The sequence below is a fragment of the Trematomus bernacchii genome, unplaced genomic scaffold, assembly GCF_902827165.1.
Source record: "Trematomus bernacchii unplaced genomic scaffold, fTreBer1.1, whole genome shotgun sequence".
Taxonomy (NCBI): Eukaryota; Metazoa; Chordata; class Actinopteri; order Perciformes; family Nototheniidae; genus Trematomus; species Trematomus bernacchii.
In genome coordinates this window covers 2905543-2916817 of record NW_022987625.1, presented here as the reverse complement: position 1 = coordinate 2916817, position 11275 = coordinate 2905543, and positions in this window count along the sequence as shown.

Below are 11275 nucleotides of genomic sequence, written 5' to 3'. Positions count from 1 at the left end.
GCTGTCATATACTGTAATTGGTACAATGCTCTAAATGCGTGTCAGCTCCAGTTTAAACATCTATATAGCACCAAAAGACTGAAATAGGCCCACATTTCTTTGGTACAGTTCTCAGCCATGGAGACAACATTTAGTTTGACATAAAAGCCTTTCAAACTTTGTCAGTTGGTTCCTTTTCACTTTCAATCTGAGCCTCAGTCAGCACTGTTTGACTGATTCAACATTTGGTTAGTCACGGCTCAGCGGGGTCCTGAATCCAAACGGACAGCGTGCTCCGAGGCGTCTGTGTGAACTGAATGATGTTCAAACAAGCCCTCACTCAGGGAATGAGCTCATAACGTCTCAACACAGAGGAGAAGGGGCCCTTGTGAGCTGTGTGTGTTTGAGAGGGGGTATTCTTTCCCACGTAATGAATTTATCAAGGCCTTCTCGAGAAATATTTCCCTACACTTGTCCCATAGTGTATTTTATTTTTTCTAGGTCATTTAGCGCTTTCACACCGGAGTACTTTTCCCACAATACTTCATCAGAACTACGATATATTTGCGTTCACACCAAAAAGCCCCAGGAACTAAATTAGTTCATCAGAACCATTTTTACACCGTTTTCAGTCCCTGCTGCTCATACGTCTGATTGGCTGTGCGGAATGCAAACCACGCCCGTTTGACTCTGAATTTTTTTTTTTAAGCGGGCATTGTATTTGCTCGCTTCGGGCAGCGCACCCGAAGAGATTACTTTTGTGAAAGCAGTTATTATAGCAACACTAAATAAATCATCGGAGCGGTGGAGTGATGAGGATGTGTCGGCGCTTCTGGCGATTTACTCGGAGGACGCGATCCAGAAGCTTCTACTGAAGGCAATGTCCGTGGTTCAGTAAAGTTAGCAGACCTGGAAAACCGTCCACAGCGCAGTCACGCCTGGAAGGTAAAATAAACTACATGCAATGCATTGTTTTAATCTGCACAATACTGGTCTCAGATGTACTTTTATTTGCTCGGTAGATCGAGTTAGCAATGCTAGGTTGAATTGGGTAACACTGTTAGCAGTCCGGAACCGAGCTAGCTAATAACATCTAGCTAGCTCGCTAGCTATTCTCGGCCGCTATAAAAACGTTTTGACTTGTGAATAAGTGTGCAATGTTCTGTAATTGCTTCACTAACTCATGGCACTAATCGTGTGTTTCAGGCGAGGTGTTTCTCTCTGGATTGGAAACTAGTTAGCTTTCCCCTCCGGGATAAAACGATAATATAACGTTAGCAATTAGCATGCTAGCTGGACATAATTCTACCTCTAACAATACATTGTAGTTGCTATAATTTCATGAGTCATTTGCAACATTCATTCTACATGTTAATGGTAAAAGCTTAAACAGTTGATTACCTGCATGCCACACTTTGATATTTATTTTTTATTTGATCCTATCTTATCTTCTACTTTACACCTGCATTGTGTACACTGTCCCTGCCTGCACCATGTCCAATGTTGTCTCTGTTGACAACCTACTAGGTGATTAAACTGATCTTGTATCTTGCTTATTTCTCCTTAGGAAAGCGGGCACGGGATGACAGCTTCCTTGACACCATCATGGCGAAGGAGGACCGCCGTGCCATGGTCAGCAAGGAGAATGAGGACCTGCATGCCAAGGAGATGCACGACGAACGGCTGCTGCATTCACACAAGGCCCAGGAATCGGACGACCAGCTGCTCATGGTGATGCTGCGCCATGCTGACTCGGCGGCGCGCCAGGTGGAGGTGTCGGAGCGCCAGGTGGAGCAACAAAATACCTTTCAGGCTGGGCTTCTGGCAGTGCTAAGCGAGCTGATTAAATCCAACAGGCCTTCAATAAAAAAATTAAGAAAAACTTGTCGTCGTTGATAAACTGTACAATGACTTGTTGGGAGGCGTGTGGTGCAGTGATCTGGTGCGTTGGTGTTCGGATCAGGGGAGCACAGGTTCAAACCCCACTGCAGTCAGCATTTCGTTGTGTCCCTGGGCAAGACACTTCACCCCAAATTGCCTACACCTGGGACAGTTAATTTTGTATTATTGTGATTATATATATGCCACTGTTATTAATACTGACACTTCACTTTGTACTAAGGTGTGTCTGCTGCTGAGCCTACCTATTGTTATTATATATATATATATATATGTTTTGATACTACTGACACTTTATTTTATATTGCAAATGTTAACTTCTATTTACATGCATACGACACACCTGGGACAGCGTGATGCTGTTATTGATATTGTCTTGAGTGCAATAAAAGAGAACCTACATGGCGATTAAACAGAGCCTGTATCTTACATTTTTCATTACATTTCATGTAACTAAGCTTGCTTATTTCTCCTCTGACACTTTATCTTTACAGTGACCTGTGTAGCATCTTATACATCACATGTAAGTGATTATTCTGATACCATCATGTTTCATCGGTTATAAACTGGCGAAGCTTTATTTATTGTGGCTTTCAAAAAGATAATTTCATTGTATTTCAAAATGGCGTCCAACACAAGCACTATTTATTTATAGAAAGAGAAATGGTTAAGTTTGTTATTACCAGTGTTGTGAGTTCAATATCTTTAATTAATTATAGTAAGGGAACATCTTAGGAGTTAGTGTAGTGAGTTTCAGAGCAGTGTAATAATTATTTGACCTAAAACTAAATGTTTTTATGAACATGGGGATTTGCTAACTTTTGATTTCCCCCATTTTGCACGACACAAATGGAGGCCACTATGGGCCACAACTAACACGTAGGTTTCTGTAGGGTTCATGGCAGACGGATGCAGTTGCTCTCAGGAGGATATATAATAAAGGTGTGTTAGCTGCTGAGCCTATTTAGTCTGCATACGACACACCTGGCACAGTTTATTCATTTCACACGTAGCGTAGCACGTGCATGTCGTCGTCCAATCCTTTTGTCAATCCTTCTTAACCGCCTTCGCTTCCGAATCAGCATTGCTATTGCATTTGACTGGTCGACGATCTGTATTTGTGTTTGCTTAAATAACTCAGACGAAGCTCATGTCTGAGGTCGGAAGGTAAACAGACGCCATATACAGCAGGTGGGCGCGGCAGTATACGCGGGAGGTTTTTCTTCTTCTTTTTCTCTCGGTTTTTTGGCGGATTGCAACTTTAAGGTGCATACCGCCACCTACTGTACTCGCCGTGAAGTTGTTTACGGCCTGCCAGTAAACCCAAAGCAGAAGAAGAAGTGACGTCAGCGGTTCATTTGCCTAATCCACCCCCAGGAACTCATTTTGGTGTGAACGCAATCTGCTTTAGTTCATCAGAACTAAAAGAGCTCTCATGAACTAAAGTTCTCATGAACTATTGTGGGAAAAGTACATGGTGTGAATGCGCCTATTGATAAATCCACTGTGCACTTCCTGTCCGGCACCAAACAGCAGACAGACAAAGCTATCAAGTACTGGTCCAGGTTCAGGTTATATATTTGGACCCATATGTAGATTTGGTTTGCAGGTAAAAGGCAAGGGATCCATAATGACTAACAATCCAAAACAAGACACAAGACAGACTCTAAACAAGTACTAAAAAAGTACTATCACATCTAAGAACATTTAAAAACCACTTGTACCAACTTGAGCGATCCAGAAAGCTAATACATAGATAAATAGGCATTGTGACCATAGCATCTGTGTGACGCTGCTACAACTTGTTATTTTGTGCGATGGCTGCTGGTACAAAGCTGTTTTTAAAACGCTAAGTTGTACACTTACTAACATCCGGCCTGATGGAAGAAGCTTAAATTCAAATGGACAAACTGAAGCAAAGAATTTCTAAAACGTTATATTTTAGGAGCAATATCTGGAGCCCAGAACAGAGCTCAGAGCAGAGGGGAAGTTGGACCTCCAGAACAGTTTTTTTGGCTGCTTGAAATGCTTTTGTAGGTCAGGAATGTCAGTCTAAATAAAATGTAAATTAGGGAAGGTGTTGGAACTGAAACGTGAAGAGGGGGAGACAGAGGGAGAGAGATAATTGTTGGTGGGAGGACGAAGGGGGGACTGGAAATTGAAATCTGTGCGCCTGAGCAAATGAAGTGGGGGTGTGGGGGGGAGTGGGCAGGGTCTCTTTTCAGATTCTTCCAGGCCATGATAATAATGAAGACGGAGTGGCAGAGGGAATGTGAGCGTAAATGGGCCGCTCCTCACAGAGGTGCCATTGTCAGAGCCTAACGAGCTGCGGCCACTTCATTCCCCCGCCCCAAATGAGCATCTCTTTACCAAGTGTACTGTCAAGCTGCTCTCTGAACGAGCGGACAGGCTCTGCACTGTGATGTCACTTGTTATTGGGCTTTTTTCACTACTGACAATCAGTCCCTCTGAGTTGCCTCTCGTATTAAAATACTTGTGTTTGAATGATGTCATCATTATTCCAAGGTTTAATTGTTGTTATCAATGTTTTCCTTGTCAGTTACAGATTTCATGGATATACCAAATGCTTACATTTTTTTAAATACAGGAGTTCAATGCTGCCAAGATGAATGTAAGTGGGAATATGCGAGTATGTTGTCATTTCATTGTGTTCTCATTCCTATAACCTCTAATATGGAAGCTTGGTCAGTTGCCCTTAATGTCAAACTATGGTGCTTCACGTACCCCTAAGGCATCAATTCTGCATTTACAGGGCTTGCTCCAGTAAACATGTAATACTCTGATACTCATTTGTACAAGCATACAGCTTAAAGGGTCCCTATTCTGCTCATATTCAGGTTCATATTAGTATTATGGGCCTCTGCTGTAACATGTTTCCATGCTTTTAATGTTCAAAAACTACAAAATCCCTGGAGCAAAAGTAACAGCGGCTGACACGCTGATTTCAAAGCAAAGTTGTATTATCCATTAAGCAGTATGTATAAAGTGTTTAGTGCCATCTGCTATGATATTAGTTATTATAGAGTGTTCCAAAAGCTCTTTATTGTTCTCATACTGCCTGTGCTGCAGCACCTCTTTTCACCCTCTGTCTGAAACCAGAGCTGCTCTGATTGGTTAGTTGGCCAGCTCTGTTGTGATTGGCCAACTACTTAGAGGTGTCCCGCCCTTTCATTTTTTCATTTATCAGTCAAATGTGTTGGAGCGTTAGCCAATAGAAGCGCGAGTGTTAAGTAGTGATGTGACTATGTAACACCTGCACACTACAGGAAAGACAAAACCCCAAAAAGCACAATAGGCACATCTTATAGGTCGTAAGATGTGCATAGCAATAATACTTCCAGGCCTTTTGACCATTCTTTGTAATCCATCAAATTGTAAAAGTACCTGTGGTCTGATGTGTGAATGTACTTTTTTTGGCAGCAGATTACTTTAATTTGTCATTTGGTGCTCAACTGGGAGTATTTGTGTCAGCAGGACGGCGTATGGGATCCAAACAAACTACAGTGTGTTCATGGTAGAGAAGGAACAGCTCACCCAGTGCAACAGTGTACTTCATTGGGTTTATTTGATCGTTTTTGGACAAAGGAACTATATTGAATAGGAATAAAATATATCATGCTTGTCCCATTACAAAATACTGCTCGACATTGTCAGTGCAGCAAATTCCACATCATTCAAGGAAGTTGAAATGTGCACCTCACTTCCTGTTCTAAAGATGATTTCATAAGACAGCTGACCAATCTAGACTGAGTTAAGAAAGCATTGCAAGAAGGAGATGAGTATATTATGAGACTGTTATGAAATCATGATGATTTGTTCTTATTCAACGTGACTTTATTCTATTGTCTTTTACAATGTTTGGTTATATGTCACATTATATTATGTCAGAAATCATTTCAATTCCAATTTCAATGATAGTGTATCCAAGGGTGTAACTTTGGTTTGAGAAGTGGGGGGGACACAAAACAGGGGGTCCTCCGCAATGAAATATTTTCTCAATTTAATTCCATTTCCTGCCTTTCTACAAATATATTAGGGACTATAGTGTTAACAAATCCAAGAAAAATGTGTAGTGTATATAATGAGTGTGCACACTTATCTAGTATCCTATCCATGTGAACCTGTTTTATTTGTGATTACCTGACATCCTCTAGGGGGGTCCGGGGTCATGCACCCCGGGAAGATTTGTTTCTTTGAATTGAAGTTGAATGCATCAATCTGGTGCACTTTGAGGGCAACATTAAGAGATGTATGGATACAGTTCTCAACACTCATATGAAACAGAACTGTATATATTTCAATAATCAAAAAGCCATTAGAATATTCTCACAAGCAATAACACATCATTGATAAACTCCTCTCTCCTATCTTTATCTTAGCTAGTCTGCATTTTTTCTTTTTATTTATGCATATTTGACTAATCACTCCCCTTTCAAACTGTGTTTTTTATTTTTGTACTGACCTATAGTACACATTGGAAGGATTTCTTAACTTATTTTATATACAACTATATATTACATAGATGGAAATATTTGTTTACATAGATGACCAAACTGTTTGAGACCCACTGAGATAACTAGACTAAAGTTTACAACCTAATCCCTCAGAGAGTCCTTTACCTCACTGAGCGGACGTTATCTCTCTCAGTCCGACAGGAGAGGACTCTCCCTCTCCTTATTGTTGAAACAGCTTCTAATCTCCGTTAGCTCCGAGCTAGCACCAGATGCTAATAACAACCCACGTAACTCTCTCAGTCTCTCTCTCTCTCTCTGTCTCTCTCTCTCTGTCTCTCTCTCTCTCTATTTCTCTCTCTCTCTCTATTTCTCTCTCAGTCTCTCAAAGTCCGACAGGAAAGAGCTCTCCCTCTCCTTATTGTTGAAACAGCTACTAATCTCCATTAGCTCCGAGCTAGCACCAAATGCTAACAACAACCCCCGTAACTCTCTATGTCTCTCTCTCTCTGTCTCTCTCTCTTTCTATCTCTCTCTCACAAGATGCGCTCGTGCCACACACACACACAGACGCTCCTCCGTGACGATGACCGCTTGCGTAAAAAAAAAAAAAAAATTAAAAAAAAATTAAAAAGTGGGGGGGACACAAATGGGATTTTGAAAAGTGGGGGGGACATGTCCCCCCTGTCCCCAGTGGAAATTACGCCCATGAGTGTATCATTATGATATCATCATAACATAGGATCATATTGTACCAGATGATGTCAGTGTGTCATTCCATTGGATCTAAATGTAGAACAATGTCATTGCACATTGCTTTCTATTACATGTATTCGATTGTGTTGTAATGTATCGTCACATATTGAAATGTGTGCAATTTCTTTTTGTATTTTTCTATATTGCTCCAAAATATTGTTTGAATTGTATCGTAGGACATTGCTTTGTATTGGATATGTTTCATACTACAATCTTTTGAAAGTCTTTCATGCAGTGTCCTATGAGCGTAATATCAGGTATATATTTGTTGTGCATGAGTCATATTTGTGTTTCCATTTGCCATATGTGTTGCATTATATCCCATTGGAGTATAGTGTATTGCTTTGCATCTCATCATACTGTTATACTCTAACTTATTTGTTGTACACTCCACAAAGGTATACTTTATATAATGTATGTGTGATGCAAAGGTGGAAGAAGGACTTAGATTATTTACTTAGGTAAAAGTAGCAAAACTACAGTGTACAAATACTCTGTTACAAGTAAAAGTACTGCATTCAAATTTGTACTTGAATAAAAGTAAAAAAGTATTGGCATCAAAAGATACTTGAAATACCAAGAGTAAAAGTACTCATTATGCAGAATGACTCATTTAAGCAGCATATCATTTGAATGATGTTATTCAATAGTTTGTGCATGAATGTGTTCCTCACTTTAATGTTGAACAGGTGTATTTGAATGACGTTATACACTACTGGTTAGCTGAGCATATATATGGTCATGGATGTGGCTATTTCATGGTCTATTTATATTTTGTATTATAAAATAATACAAATCTGCAAAGAAACTAGTAGCTAAATCTGTCAAATAAATGTAGTGGAGTAAAAAGTATAAAGTTGTATAATTAGAAATAACTCAAGTAAAGTACAAGTACCTCAATATTATACTCAAGCACAGTAGTTGAGTAAATTGTACTTAGTTCTATGACACCAGTGGTGCTATGTGTCGGTCTGTCTCACCATGTCAGTCTCCCAGCAGAAGAAAGAGAGTGTTCTTCTGACTGTCACACTTCACACAACAGCTCCACTCACCCTCATCACAATGGTGTCCCTGAAGGCAACACATATCTCCTTTCCTCCTCCATGTTTTCCTTTGTCTGTCTCTGTCAGACCATAATACCTGTTCTGTTTCTGAGCCCTTTTAGCTGTCTCCAACCATCACTTTCCTTCTTATTCAGTGTTATCTCTGTATTCATCGTCGCCTCCCCCATTCAGGCCAATTCCTCACAGTATGCTCATCTATTTCCTGCTTTTAATTAAACTATAACTCTCTGCTCTGCACGGATCAGTGACTGCCAGTAAAAGAGTTATTTATTGGCAGACAACACTGTTCTGTAGCCACGAGGGGACAGTGAAAGGTCGACTGCTCATTCTCCAGGACTACTTCTGTAATATTGCTATAGATGAAGCCATGGGTCAAATGGAGAGCTATCAGCCATTGATACCATAACTACATGTGTATGATTCATGATTTAAAAAACTCTAACTGGATACACACATTCCTTTTTGAATCTGATTCAATCATGCCACCAGATATGTACTTGCATATTTATATCAGAAATGTTATCTTCAAACAGCAATGGTGTGTGCATAGTGTACACAATAATGAAGTGATTTGACAGTGTGGGAGTGGGTTATATACAGGCTTAGAAGAAGTCATGAGATTGTATAGCAATACCTAAATGTACAAATATTCCATTTACAACACTTGGAAGTATTCATTGTCAGCAGAATGCCCCGGCCAGTGTTCTCACACATTGGCTGTATGCAGTGATGGACTAAGTACATCTACTCAAGTAAAGTACTTCGGTACAATTTGATGGTACTTATTCTCAGTTTATGCTACTTTACACTTGATGCTTATACTTTTGGACTCTTAAGTAAGATCTTGAATGCAGGACTTTTCCTTTTATTAAAGTACATTTCAAATGTAGTATTGCTACTCTGACTGAAGTAACAGTTCTTCTACTTCTTCCACCACTGGCTGTATGGTAGTTTCCACTTGATATCACTACAGTTAGCTGCTGGAAGTACAAACAGCTCCTTCAGTGCTTCTTATTGTCAAACATGCACATTTGCAGGGTAACATTTTACGAGGGACATGACCTGTGATTCTTAAATTGTTCAAATCTTTAGGACTGTGAACAGTACATTGGAGCTGCCCCACCTGGATGGAGTGCAGACATCATGTTATCCGATTGATGCAATGTACTGCATCTCTACCTTATAAAACGGATTCTTTGATCATTTGGACATGTCTGTTAAATAGTGTATGCCTCGAGATGAACAAATGTCAGAAAAAGAGTGAGATTTGAAAATGAAAAGCTCCTGGACATCATGTTGCACGAGGGCTGTCTTTATAAGGTTACACTTTACAAGTAACCTGAAGGCAGAAGTCCTAACACCCACATTAAGCTGTGACGACATCCTGGATGATTTCAGCAGATGAATCAGCTCAGTCACAGAGACCAGAATGAGGAAGCTGTGTTTCACTGAAGCTGACAGAGGGAGATATGCTTTTTAATAAGTGTCTATTCCATAAATGGTTCAGTTTCATGTGGCCAATAATACTCCCACCATGTCACCATGTCACCATGTCACCAGAACACACAAATAAACTTCTACCTACCAAAATAAAACAGAAGGTAAATGTTGTTGTTGCCCGGGCACAGGGATCAGTCCAGTTTTCTGTGCACGATGTCCCAGATTCAGGGCCCGCCTTATTGAAATCCTTCAGTAAGCGCATGCAAAGCTTGCAGGCATTCAAGACAAATGTATACTGGAACTCATTTGTTTTTTTGTCTTGCTGTGAGACCTTGTGACGGGCCTCACAGGCCGAACCCTATCATAATGAAACCTCAGCAGCAGAAAGATGCTTGGGTTTGAATCTTTTTAACTGTAAGTCATTGTGTATTTCTTTTTCTTTGCAGCACCTCAAAAGACAGAAATAGTGACTACAACTTCATGTGGTGAACCAGCGCTGAATAGCTTTACACATGCAGAAACACTTTGAAGTCGGGTGTCTGTCAAAGTGTATGTGTGGCTTTTTTTTCTTCTTCTTCTTTTTTGGAACTTGGTATTCAAATGGTGGATTTCCTGTGCAGTCACTCAGCAGTGAGACATTTACCATATAGGGACGCAAATGAGAGGAGGGAAGAGAAAAGCAGAACTAACAAGGCTCACTTCTCAAGTCTCAACTTGTTGACAGCTGAATCCGTATAGAAGCATGAACACAGCTCACCTCATAGTGATAAAGCCTCTCTTTTATTGGAACGTGCTGAAACACACGATCATATATCATGTGCATCGCCTGGTTCTGTCGCTACCCGCTTGAAACAGAGAAAGGAGGAAAAGAGAAGGAGATATATAGAGATCACATTTAGGGAAACTGGTCTTATCCACCTATAGGTTTTTCAACTGCTAACCCAGAGTGGCCATATTGTTTTTTGTAATACTAAAATAGTGCTAAGCCTCAGCAGCTAAACTGTACATCTCTTTACAGCTCTCTGACTTATTCATTTACTATGACTCTACTGTGTGACCTGCGATATATTTTTTTAAAGCTTTTATGAAATAATAAAAACGTTACATTACAAAAAATGTAATGTTGTAATGTAAAATAAATAATTAAAGTATGTTTTGCAAATAGACGTCTTTATGTGTAAGAGAGACAAACCTCTGTTAGAATTGACCCAAAAATATAATACTCTGAACATCTTGCATCATATTGATTTCTTTGGTTTTACAGATGTTGGTTACAACGAAAAGCACATGGGTTTTTGTTATTCACCTCTGACCTGTTGGTCAACCTGAGGACATGTTTTATAAAAACGTAAATGTCGTGTAGAGCTTGTAGAGCTGAGTTAGAGACTGAAAAGACAAGTAGCCTACAGCCAAGCTCCAGTATATATTACAGATAAGTATCAGCATGGTTATGATACTCACAGAATAGGGGCAAAGGGTGACAGATACAAATGTAGCTACTGTTCTTGTTAAGTTGAAAGGGGTTCAAAGGTCAAACTGATTTATGACCCACTTATCAACTTTGTAAGTTGTTTATACTGTAAATGTACTCTTTACTTAGGTTCCAAATCGATATTCTTGTGGTTGATTTGATGCTGCTCACACTGATTCATCATGGGCATCCTG